Raw genomic sequence first — 13,439 nt, 5'->3', positions numbered from 1 at the left:
GACCCTGTGCCTTGAGTTTAACTTGATAACAATAACATTTCACAAAGTAACCACTTGGTGTATGTGTGTATATGCATATGTATATGTATGTATATGTGATTATGTGTATGCATGTGTTTAAAGTGTTTAAATGTACTCATTAGGAATTAGGTATTTACTAGATCTATGTGTATGTGTATATGTGCCGGGAGCCAAGCCGCTTACACAACCTCTGTCTCAGGAATGTTTCAGGACTATCAAGCCCACTTACACCCTCTGGGACTAGTGTCCGTTCTTACCACTTTTACAACTTCCATCTCCAGCCATCTGTTCTTATCAGACTGTACCTGCAACTTACGGTTTAGGGCTTTAGGGAGAGTGGTGACAGTAGTGAAATTGGTCCTGGGTCCTGGGTGACCTTCCCCAGGTCCCCTGCTGGTCTTTATAGGCCACTGTTTTCTCAAGTTTGAGAGCTTGATCAGAACACAGATTTACTCTCCTTTGCACCTCCTGTCCCCCATTCTTTTGCCCCCTCCCAGGTCTCCACTGAATCCCTGCAGGCCTAGGCATATATGTGTTAATGTGTATCTAGGCATATGTATAAGTATGTTTATGTATATTTGTGTATGTACGTGTACTTATATGTGGTTTATATTTATGTCTATATATGTGTATGTATGTATATATGTTTATTCTATCTGTGTCTGTATATGTTTATGCAATCAATACATATGCATATATGTAAATGTGTGTTAATGTGCATGTATGTATATGTATATATGTATATGTGTTTGTGTGTATTGTATATATGTGTATGTGTGTTTATGTGCATGTATGCATGTGTATATGCTTGTGTGTATGTATATGTGTATGCATTTATGTATATGTATGTATATATGGTATGTATATATGTCTGCCTGTCTCTCCACATTGTGATTACTTTGATATGCTTTAGGTCTTAGTGACAACACAAGCCAGTGTTTCTGATAGAAATGCTATGAATCACATGTATTCACTAGGCATTTAGGTTCTGTGATACAGAATGAAAATGTTACTTCATATGCCTTCTTATAACGTAAGTCTATTGGATTCCTCTAGAAAAAGAAAAGGTTGCTGGGACCAACATAGCTTGGAGTAAAGAGGAATGGCAGCATCGGATTTGTTCCACTTCACCCCGCTGTAATGAAGGAGATGGTGTTCTTCTTACCCTTGGTCTTCATGCTTGGGCTTATGTGCAGCAGGTAGTGAGGTAATTATTAGAGCAGGTCCACTATCATTGTTGAAAGCACCCATGATATCATTCACAGTTTTACATTTTCATGAAATCTCTAGTCTGTCATATGGTGTCATTCTAGACGAAATTTGCAAAAGGATGAAAATGTAAAGACAATACTATTAAATGCAGACAAATGGGGGGTTTATTTTACTTCTGTATTTGTACATGTGTAGTTATGTCTTGGTTTGTCTTTCATGGCGGAGAACAATTTAAGGACTGAATCAAACTAGATCATGTCATCTCCTTACAGTCAAGAAGTAAGCCGGTAAATGACACTGAAGGACAAAGAGGGTTCAACAGCCATGATTTATCCACTGATGAGACTTTAAATTCAGCATGTATTTTGTAACCTTCTTAGTCTACTTGCTATTTATAATTGTAAAATTACATTTAAAACATATTCACATAATTAAAATTTGTATTATCAAAGCACAAGTGGTAAAAGTCTAATCACACATTTAGTTCTTTGAATTTTCCTATCCTGTGGCAGCTGATGGAACTTGGAGGTTCATATTCTTCCTGCAATAGCATATGCATAAGAAATGCCAGCCAATGCTTTTACTTTTTAAAAACGTAAGATATTCATAAAATGGATGACCTTCTGTATCTTCCCTTTATCTAAAGTTACATTTTTGAGATTCCTTTTAGGTTATAGGTGAAAAAACCTGTTTAAATTGTGCAGCATGTAAGAAGTTCCTCCCCCCTCCCCCGTGGAAAGGTTTAATGAGAGAAGAAGAATAGAAGAGGAGAGGAATAAAGGCCAGCCATGAGCACGTGGAGGGAAGCAGAGAGGGGAATGGGGAGAGAAGGGACAGGGACAAAGGGGAAGAGGACAAGAGAACAGGGAAGAGGAGAGAAGAAATAAGTTCCTTTTTAAAAAAACTTTTATTGATTCTTTGTGAGTTTCACATCATGCACCCCAGTCCCACTCATTTCTCTGTCCCTTCATATCTGCCCTCTGCCCTTGCGGACAAAGGAAAGCATAGAAAACATCTCATCTTGGAAGCTCTAGTGTGCCCCACAGTATACCCCTTTGTCCACATCTTTTTACTTGCAAATGTTCATTGGTCTGGTTTGAGGACTCTGGCTTCTGCTACACTATCAATATTGGATCTTCACTGAGACTCCACCTCGTGTCATGGAGATCCCGCAGCTTTGGATCAGCAGCTCTGGCCCCTTCACATGCTCCAACATTTCATAGATGATGTGGATTTGGGGGTGGGCCAACTCAAAGCCCCAGATCTGGGTCTGTGGGGTAGCTAAGTTGGTCAGCCTGCTGGCTCTCTGGTATTCTCATCAGCAGGGTAGGATTTCCAGCACTGTCCTGGCCAGCTCACTCAAAGCTGTCACAGTAGGGGGCAGAGTCAGCTCTCCAGGGGCTCACCTGGACTCCAGTGCCACCAGAACTTGCTGCAGTGTGCTGCCCAGTTGAGGCACTCTCCCAAGTTGCTGCAGCCAGTGAGGCGCTAGGCCAGCAATCCAGTGCTCACGTCCTCTGAGCCCACTCACCTACACCATCCCCTTCCCTAATCCTCCCATCATTCAGAGCCAACTCTACAGTGCTGCTAAGGTGAGGAGGCCCAGGATGCTGCAGCCAGTGAGGTGCGGGGCCAGATCTGCATAGTCCTTGGACATCTACATGGTCCCAGGAGGATGCCCAGAGTGGGAACACACACATGGTCTCTACTGGTAGTACAAGCCACAGACATCCACTCAGACCCCTTCCCCTGCATGACCATGGACCCAGGTGTGGCCCTCAGCACCACAGACTGGGACTTCACCATGGCCTCAGGTGGCAGGGCTGGCTGCTCATAATAAGTTATTCCTCTCCAGCCTTGATCTTCTGTTCCCCCTCTCTTTACAGTGCTCAAACTCTTCTGCTTCTCTTCCTCTCTCTTCTATCTACCTCATACTTGCACATTGTAGTGGCTCCTCCTGTGGGTGGACCTCACAGCTGTCAGGCCTCTGGGTGACCTGCTCTGCCTTTGCCCCTAGGTATCTATAGGACACCCATGTGTGTCACAGTGTAAGGCTCCATGATTCACCAAAGAAGGATGCCTGGACTCAAGTACTATGCAAAAGCAAAGAGCATTTTATTCTGTAGAAGTATAGCATGCTGGAGCCTACCATCTACCAAGATAGAGGTGCCCTAGTAAGCTCACAGCCTCAATTTAAAGCACATTAGGGGAATTCTGAGGAAAAGGGGTAGATGACCTTTGTGTTAATCTGTTGGCTTTATCTCTAGGGACATTCTAGAACCATTGTTGAAGTGTGGGGGGCTGGAAACCGTTGCTGGGGAAGTCTGGAAACTGTTGCTGAGGAAGTCTGGAAACTGTTGCTGAGGAAGTCTGGAAACTGATTCATTGCCCTTGCCTCAGGCCAGATGGCAGGGCAGTAGGCAGAGAAGTTTCTGACTGGTTGCCTGAGGCCTGGGGTTTTTTTCAGTAACTGACCTGCCTGGACTTGATCAGTTCTTGGAAACAGAAATTTAGGCCTAGTCTCCTGAACTGCCAATTTGAAGCCTGTCATGGAGTCAGCCTATCTCATTGCTAGGTGGGTCTCTGGGCATCTCTCCCTGCCTGCTCAGAATGGCATGGTGGTGGATGGGTTTCTGGATGTCTTCTTCCTCCCTTGCTGTGTTGCCTGTGTTGTGTGGCGGCAGACAGGCCTCTGTGTGTCCTTTGCCTGCCTGCTGTGCATAAGTTAATTTTTGGTACACACACACACACACACACACACACACACACACACACACATTTGTGTACTACTTAGAGCTGTTCCTACATTCATATTTTCATATATAGTTTGGTCTAAGCAGTCATTCTGCATTCAATTGTGACATTCAGTTTTACCAATTATTCCTTTGAAACGGACGATGGAGAAAGAACCAAAGGACACATATGTCCAACAACTGTACTGTATTGTCTTCAAATAATTAAGAAAATATGTTTATGTGGCTACAAAGGTGGAATTACAACTAAACTGAGATATGACATTGTTCTTCTGGGTGTAGGGTGGCTTTCCAAGGCAAAATGGACTGTGCCATGAGGTCATAGCCAGATATTGAGTGAAAATCCTCTAGGATGCTACTGTACGTGGGACCCTAGACTGTGGATCCCAACTAGAGATCCCCTCCAGGTTCCTGACCCTAAGATGACCTTGTCCAGATCACTGCTCTTTGTATAACCATGCCAATCTGTTAAGGGCACTTGAGAGCTACAAGTCTCTTTGGTACTCCATTCCCAACAGACAAGAATACTTTTCATGGGCCCACAGCAGTTCATGACTGTGGCTAGTGTGACTGGTATACAGATATTTTATGTGGCATTGCCATACAGGTGTTTTGTTATAGAAACAGAAACTAGACTAATGCGTTGTCCTACATGATTATTGTATTTATCATTGGCAGTAGAAAGGACATCACCAATATCATTCATCCTTTTTGAGTTTTCATTTATTTTCTCCAGTTATGATCATCAATTTTTCTCCAAGTTCTGCAATCCTGCAAATTTGGAATCTAGTCTCTTATACTTTATTACAGATTCTTTCTCTTTTTGATACAAACACATAAATACTTGACTCAAACAGCCTACACTTAAGTATCTTTTATTTTATGTAGAGCATAAAATCTATGTGCCTCACCAGAAGGTGAGCAGATAGTAAAGCTTTTAGACTTTACATTATCATGCTGCCAAGGCTACACTGACAAGGCAGTGTGACGCATTATTGTTGGTTCAAATCTACAGTTTACATTAAGGGAATGCACTTGGTGCTGTGCATCATGGGTCTGGAGAAATGTACAGTGATGAGAACGCCATCAAGAGAATATTGTGCTGAACAACCCCCTTGCCCTAGGTGCCCTCTGTCATTTCCTTCTCTAACCGTCTTTGCCTGTGAGCTCTGGGCAGTAACTGAGTTTTTAACTATCTAGACAGTTTTACCGTGTCTTTTTTTTAAAAAAGATGATCATGTTATTAGAATCATGCAATCTATAGCTTGGTTTTGTTTTTTGTCTTCTTGAAATGCTCATTTACACTTTCCAGCACTTTGTGGCTCTGTTTTTTGGATTAAGCATAAAAGTGCACATATGCTTACAAGCACTCTACCACTGAGCATCTCTCAGCCCTCTCCCTTATCTTTGCTTTGAGACAAGGCTTCACTAAACTGTCCAGGCCAGCCTTGAACTACTCTATTTGAGGCTGGACTTAAACTTGTGATTAATACTCCTGCTTCAATGCCCTGAGCAGCTGGGGTTACAGTTCTATACTGCCAGGCTTTTCCTTAGTTGTTTTTATAATTATATAATATTCTAGTGCATATAAATGTACTCTAGGTTGCTTAATTTACCCACGAAGAATATTTCTATTTTTTTTAAAGAATAATTTTCTTTTATTTAATTTTAAAAGGTTGGTTCAATGCATGGGTAGAAATGTTATGGTTCAATGCATGAGTAGAAATTAAATGTTAGTTTGTTTACTTCCAGATATATTTTAAAATGTGCTTCATAGTGAGGAGTTTAATCAAAGCCTCTTGAGCTCCAAGTCTGGTACCTATATTGAAGAAACCTGAGGCATTTAGATCTTAAAAATAAATACAGTTTTTATAATCACAAAAATAAACATGTTTTTAAATTTTTCTGCATAACTAAGTTATTTTAAGTCATAAGTAAAAATACATCTTTTAGATTATAATTTTCTTTCTATTCTACCTCACTCAAACATTAGCAATTTTAATAGGGGTGTGTGTGTGTGTGTGTGTGTGTGTGTGTGTGTGTGTGTGTTTTAAAGGTATCTGTTTTGTAGTGGTTTCCTCCCAGGATGAAACCCTTCCATCCTGGATTGAAGCTTCTTAAGACATGGCATGGAAAGGAAAGTGAAACACCAGGGTATTTTATGACAGGTAACTTACAAGCAGGTGAAACAACAGGGTATTTTAGTGGGAGGTCTTCCCTCCATCCCTCAGGGGAATTTTAAGACAGGAAGTAAACAACTCAAAATAGCTTCGGAAGTCCAAGAAATTAACCAGATTCACTAAGACCCTTCCTCCTCAGGAGTATATAAGCAGTAAAGACAGGTGCATGCTGTTTCTGATCTCAGCCAAAAAGCAGAGACCAGGTGAACTGTCCAGAAGAACAAAGACCAGCTGTACTTCCCAGAAGAGGCCAGACCAACTGGTCAACTAGAAAGACCACTCTCCAGCCTGCTAAGCTGGATACCTTTCAACTTGTTGAGCTGCTTACAGCTGTGCTGTGTGCTTCAGGTTCCCAGCTTTTGTAAACTGTCACCCATGTTGGGGTGGACTTTGGAGGTGCAACTGTCTTTCAGTCACTTCTGCTCCCTGAGGAACCCCTCACTTACATTCCCGTAACCTAATAAAACCTATTGGCTCTCCAAACTGGACTTTAGTGGCTTCTGTATTTCATCTGGTGTGGATTCCCTTTCTGGGGTGAGTAGATGAGTGTGTGCATGTGCCCACACATACGCACTTGTGTATTGTTTTATATCTCCCCAGGAAAAGTTGCGTGAAGTTGCAGATCAGTGATTCTCAACCTTCCTAATGTTGTGACTTTTTAATATAGTTCCCCGTGTGATGCCCCCCAACCATAAAATTATTTCTGTTGCTCCTTTGTAACTATAATTCTGCTCTGTTATGAATTGTAATTAAATATCTGATATGCAGGATATCTAGTCTGTGACCCCTGTGAAAAGGTCATTGACTCCCCAAGGAATCAGATCACTGGTCTTGGGGTGTAAAAATATTTCTAGTCCAGCCTTTCTCTGGATCTGCATTTTTTTCCCTCTTACAGTGCAGGCAGATTGGTTATAGCTTACTTATCTTTAAATATTTTGAATGACAGGACAATTGCTCTGGGAAGTGAACTGGCTTCTTTTTCAGATCGCTCTAGTCATTACAAAGCTCCATCTTTTATTCAACTAAGCTCTGTTTTCCCATAATTTTTACTCATCTGTTCTAATTCAGCCCCATGAATTATAAAGTATAAACTTAATCTTTTCCCTCACAGTAGCCCCTTAAATATTTTAAAGAGAACTGTAATGTCACTTCTCACATTAAGCTTATTAACTACCTTATCATCTTCGACATTTTCCTCTGAGTGGCTTTGCTTTGTAGTTCTTTAAAAACATTTTGTGAATGCATACCTTATACCTTTCTCCACTTGTTCATTCACAAACCCCTCTCTCTCCCTCTCCACCTCCTTCTCCCCCTCCCTCCCTCCCTCCCTCCCTCCCTCCCTCCCTCCCTCCTTCTTTCCCTCTCTCTTTCCCTCCCCTCTATCTCTCTCTCTGTGTGTGTGCACGCATGCCTGTTCTCTAAAAGACACAGACTGTGGATATGATCATAAATGAGCCACAGTGAGTCCTCCATTTGAAATATCTGAGGGAAATACACAACATCAGTTGGTGGTGGTGGGGAGCAGTGTTCAGGTACAGTGAGCTAGAGAATGCCCTCTAGAAAGGCAGATGCATGTGTGGAGACATTGGAGGCAGAAAAGATAGTAAATTCTAGGAAATACAAGACCACAGTGACTAAAAAGCACCTGCGATTTAAAATGTCTCCAAACTTCTTCCTAAATGGCGGATTAATTTTTAAGTCTGGTTGAGACTTAGTGATTCCTCTAAGTCAATAGAATGTGGTGGAGTGAAGCTCTGTGACTTGTGAGGTTAGGTCCTAAAGAAGATAGCTTAGTCTTAGCTCCCTCACACTTGGAAGGCCACTCAGAAAAGCCACCTGCCATGGTTGAGGTCTCTAATCAGCTCCGATGGTCGGGAAATGAGGCCTTTGCCAACAGTAGATACTAAACTGTAAACTGAGACATACTAAAGTTCTGGTCTAAGTCCCTGAGTTTGAGGTGATTTGTTATGCAAATATATGAAGGGGAGATGATTGGAAGACATTTAACTCCAGTGGCATGAGAACAAATTACAAATTTCTAAAGCCAGTGTGGACTTTGTTAGATCATGTGATAAGTGGCTCAGTCTGTTAAGTGCTATTTATGGGAGCACGAGGACCTAAGTCTGACGTCAGAACTCATATAACAATACTGGTATGGGATACAGTTATAGAACCACTGTTGAGGGAAGAGACATGAGGATTTCCAAGACTCTGTGGTAAGCCAGTCTCATTGGCAAGCCTTGGGTCAGTGAAAGACTATCAAAGTGCAAGGTGGATGGCACCTAAGAAGAACACTCAGGCACACCAACTGCAGAGGCAGGACGACTTTGGGGTTAGTCAAGCCTGTGTTCTACTTATTCACTCAAGACACGTATCCATGTGCATACCATTGTTGGTATGTGACAGTTGTGGAAGTTTAGAGTCATCTGGAAAGGGAGTCTCAATGAAGAATTAACTTCATTAGATTGGCCTCAAGGAATGTCTGTGAGGGACTATATTTATTATGTTGATTGATGTTTGGAGGACCTGCCTACCATGGGCAGCCCCATTCCCTGGGCCTGGAGTATTTTTTGAAAGCTAACTATATACATTTTATTTTAATATATTTAAAAACAACAACAACAACACACACATGTATATGTACATGTATGTGTATATGTACATGTACATGTATATGTATATGTATGAGTAAACAATATACTGACACAGACCAAGTTTTAAAGAATCATTTACTGTGTTGGCAGAACTGGCACAGACAGAGAAAGAATAAGTAATAGTGCCTTTGGGAAGAGTAGTGATGAATTGGGTAGGCATAGAAAGAGCTTCGTTGTGGACATGATTACATGGATAACTTGTAGATGTGCAAAGTTGCTGAGCCCATGACAGAATCGCCCAATCCACCCAGATAGCCTCTTTTGGTTAACTACAAGGAATAAACTAGGCTAGTGAGCACAGGGATGGAAGACTGGAGAAAAACCAAAAGGTCAGACAAGCATGTGTGTTCACACGCACACATACCTCAGAGACTGCACTACAGAAACCACTGTCACTGCTACTCTTTGGCCGCAGGTCAGGCCATCTCAAATGCTGAACCCCAAGCAATCCTCATTGGGATAGTGGCAGGTACAGGCCTCTGGGTAAGATCAAAGCTACCATAGCTACAGCATTAATAGAATATCCATGAACAAAATAAATATATTTTTAGATGTTAATTCCAAGTCTACAAGCCAGAATTACTTCATGTCTCGTATGCTGTACCCCAAAGCTGAACACAATATTTTTTTTTCATTTCCCAATATGGTATTGAAATAAGACAAATCTTTGATCATTCTTTAGATTTAGAATTCTTTAGATTTATGGGGTAGAGAAGAGAATTAGCTACCAGATGTTAAAACTTGTACTTAACTATCATAACCAGCCTTTAAGGGCTCTCTTGACTCAAAAACAAGTCTCTGTGGACTCACTGTGCCTGCAAAGGCTTTCCAACTATTGTGCTCATGTCTAAGTCAGGTGCAGTTAACAGAACCTGCCCAAGACTGTTGCAAAACATCTAATCTGATGAAAATGTATTAAATCACCCCTCACATACGTCAGCCCAGTCTAGGCACAGGAAGCCACAGCTGGCTAACTGGATAAGGAGTCTCAGGACTGGATGTTGGTCGAATTGAGAATTCGAGAAGTAGCATCAGATCTGGAAGCCTTTGAAAGTTCTCTTGGACCACTGAGGTCTAAGTTCTCCTTCTTGACCCTAAGCTGGACAGCTCTAGGTGTTTTCTTTCCAGAACACATAGAAGTGACTACTGACTTGCTGCCAGAAGGGGGTAATCGAGACATGGGTGAATGGTACACTGATCCAGCAAGGACAGGCCAAATGCTACTATTGGGTGTAGCACTAGACATGGTTGTAGAGTCATCTTGCGTACTTTGCCAGACTCGTTGGGAGTCTGTCCTGGTCTTTTGCTAGGTGTCCAGAGAGCATTGCCATACAGCATCTCTGTCTGGATCTTGTTCTTTAGTTGTCTCTCCTGTTTGGTTCGCTCTTTCTCCAACTGATGTAATTCCCACCGCTCTGTAACATACTCCATGAATTTCTGCCTGTTCACCACAAATGCTGTCAAGTGCCCTTGTTCCCATTGTTCAATCCGTGCTTTCAACTCCTCTTCTAGCTTAGGGAGTGTTTTCTGGAGCTTTGCTCATTCCTTGTCTTCTTTTAAAAGACACCTCACCTGCCTTGGTTTGTAAACTGACTTGGATCTGAAGCTTTTTCTCTCAAACTCTAGGAAAAATTTACAGCTCTCTTCCCATTCCTGGACCCCTTCAAACATTACCTTGTGAACTTTGTAGTAGTTTCTTAACCTTATAATCTCAACGTCATGAAGATGGAGAGGGTTTTCTGTGTAGTCCTCAGAATAGTAAAGGCCAAAAGCCTGCCTCTGTTCCTGGCTATAAAAACATTGGTCCCTGGAAGCTCTGATTGGTTGGCATTATTGTTCACCCCCAGTGTACGGGATTGTTGGGGGGCGTAATGGGGGAAGGGTGGGGAGGGGAACACCCATATATAGAAGGGGAGTGGGAGGGGTTAGGGGGATGATGGCCTGGAAACCAGGAAAGGGAATAACATTTGAAATGTAAATAAGAAATACCCAATTTAATAAAAATGGAAGAAGAAGAAAAAATTGGTCCCAGAACCGAGCCAGCTCCACTCGAATGCACTCAATCACTTGCTTTATGCTCTGCATTTTCAGTTCTTCTAACCAATGCACTTCTTATTTCAGCGCATTCCTGATTTTCGTTTTTGACTCAGTCATAATTGCAGCCACAGGTTCTCTCTCTTCTTAAGGTACTATCCCAGAGCTCTCTCTTCTTAAGGTGACCTATCCCAGAGCTCTCGGATTTGATCAGGAGCCCCTCGCATTCTGCTTCACTTTGTGATTTTTTTTCACTCCCGGCTGCCTTAGCAGCTTTTGTAATGCTGCAGTGTTCTCCAGTAGTAAACAAAAGGCGCTCTCACCTTCATACACCACATCTCTTGCAAAGCTTGTATCAGAGTGTGCTCTAATTCTTCCACATGCAGTATGATTTGTCTCTTAACATTGACAAATTGTTCATGCCTCAATTCCTTTGTTTCCCTCAAAGTTGCCGCACATTGTCAGAATAGGTTTGGCTCTTCTAAGGTGGGGACAGAGGTGCTGTCCACATCCCAGGGAGGCGAACAAAGAATTTCACAGAGTTCTTGATCTTGCTCTTTAACTTAAGTTCCCACTTACTCTCCTCTTTCTGTTTTCTCATCAATTCTATTTGAGTGTGCAAATCTTTTTCTAGTTGCAAGACAGTTGTTTCTTTTCTTGAAATGGCTTCACTTGTAGCTCACTGCACAGGGTACTCAGCTCCTTCTGACAGGTGGATATGCTCTTGAGAAGCCTTCCTCACGGGCTCTCCTCTTCAGCAATCGTGCTACCCAGAAGATCCATTATATGCTTCTTTACCACGTCAGTTCTTTGTAGTCTCTGTTCCTCTGGAATCCCAATTAATTCCCGTTTCTCCCGAAGGTGAGTTAGAGCTTTCTGGAGGCATACAATGGACTGGTCTGCTAGTACCTCACTTCTCATGGCAGATGCTCCAAGCCATCCAGAATCAAGACCCTCTACTTGCAATGTGCAGGACAGAGAAAGTAACCAGCCACAGTAGCCTTCACCTTGAGTCAGTCTCCACTGGGAGTGGAGTCTTATAGTGAATCAAAAGGAGAGAGTGACCTGAATGCTGGGATGCATTCCTTGCTCTGATTGTTTCTGATGTGAATGTTATGTGATCACCTTCCTCAACCTCCTACCTTTGTGACTTCTCTGCTACACTGGACTGAATAATCTGGGATTGTAAGCTAAATAACCCCCAGGTAATAGAAGTTGCTTGGTAGCAAACGGAAATAGAAACATTACCCCATCCTCACTAAGTTTTCCTCACAGAACCACACAATTGTAAGTTTGAATCTTCCCTAGCACAGAACAATGATCTTTTTAGAGACAAAGAAAAATCTCCCAGTCACAGCAGCTAGACCTGGAAACATGTCAATCAGTGGCCTCAAGATGAGCATGAAAAGAGGCAGAATAGAAGAGAACAAGTTTGGGATGATGGAATTGGATGGAAGGTCATGGATGAAAGTGGTGTGTGTGTGTGTGTATGTGTGTGTGTGTGTGTGTGTGTGTGTGTGTGTGTGTGTGTAGGGAGGGGAAGACCAGGAGTCATTCGTGGAAGTCAAGAGTTCCAATTTGTATCTGTTTAATCTGAGCAGCCTGAAAGACTTCTAGTTGGCATATCACAGGTATCAGGTTGACATTCAGATATGGACCAAGAAGAGATAAGAATGAGAGCATGGGCTGGGTTCGATCTTGTTTGCATGGTGCATTGGTGTATGCCCATTTCCCAGAATTCATAGATCTTCAGCTATACAAACAGCTTATGGCCAGCCTGGTATACTTAAAGTTTTCTTTTATTTGTTGCTGTGGCGTCAGTATGTAAGATCAGCAAAGGATGGTTTTTTGTATCTATTTAATTGATGACTTGACCACGGGAGTGGATGATAACAACAGAAGGAAACCCACAGCAGGATCTAAACAGCTTCAGTAACTGACAGCTGGGGAGAGGAGGGCAAGGAACAAGAAGGAAAACCAAGCAGGATGGAGAGAGAGTAACAGGAAGCAGCTAGCCAGGGAGTAATTGTCTAGGAAACAGCACGTGGGTGGGTAATTGTGTCCTGTTTGCTAAAGGTTGAACAAAATGAAGGCATAAAAGTGACCTTTGGATTTAGTGCAGCCGTTTCTGGGGGTTGGCATGTTAGAGCGGGTTCTTTGGGGGTGGGGATATTGGGGGAAGAAGTGAAGTCAGATAGTGAGAACAACTCAGAGCAGTCTTCCTGAAGGAGAGAACGGGGCTAAGTGTAGAGGGACGATCAGAAGAGGGCAGTTAAGGTATGTGTGCTGAGATGAGTGGGCGAGTGGTGATGCTCCCACACAGAAAAGAACGACCAACCATGTAGACGGGTAAGGGACAGCTGAAGGAGTCAAAACCTGCACCACGCCCCAAATGCACAAGAATCGTTTTATGTAGAATTTAAGGTGAGTGCTTAGTATAGAAATATATTCATGGGGAAGTTGTCCAAGTTGGTATTAAATGGATCTGTTCATTAATAGTGTGTGTGTGTGTGTGTGTGTGTGTGTGTGTGTGTGTAGGTGCATGTGTGTGAGTACAGGTGCATGCAGCTCACAGCTCTTCTGTT

The 13,439-nt window shown here is 42.4% G+C and overlaps 1 pseudogene; it reads right to left on the bottom strand.

Moving 5' to 3' along the window:
- Nucleotides 1–9,851: 9,851 nt before the first annotated feature.
- Nucleotides 9,852–11,766, bottom strand: Prc1-ps1 (protein regulator of cytokinesis 1, pseudogene 1; annotated as a pseudogene).
- Nucleotides 11,767–13,439: the final 1,673 nt, after the last annotated feature.

Source organism: Rattus norvegicus, chromosome 17 (genome assembly GCF_036323735.1).
Source record: "Rattus norvegicus strain BN/NHsdMcwi chromosome 17, GRCr8, whole genome shotgun sequence".
In the NCBI taxonomy this organism is placed as follows: domain Eukaryota; kingdom Metazoa; phylum Chordata; class Mammalia; order Rodentia; family Muridae; genus Rattus; species Rattus norvegicus.
This window is presented reverse-complemented; position numbering and strand designations above follow the sequence as displayed.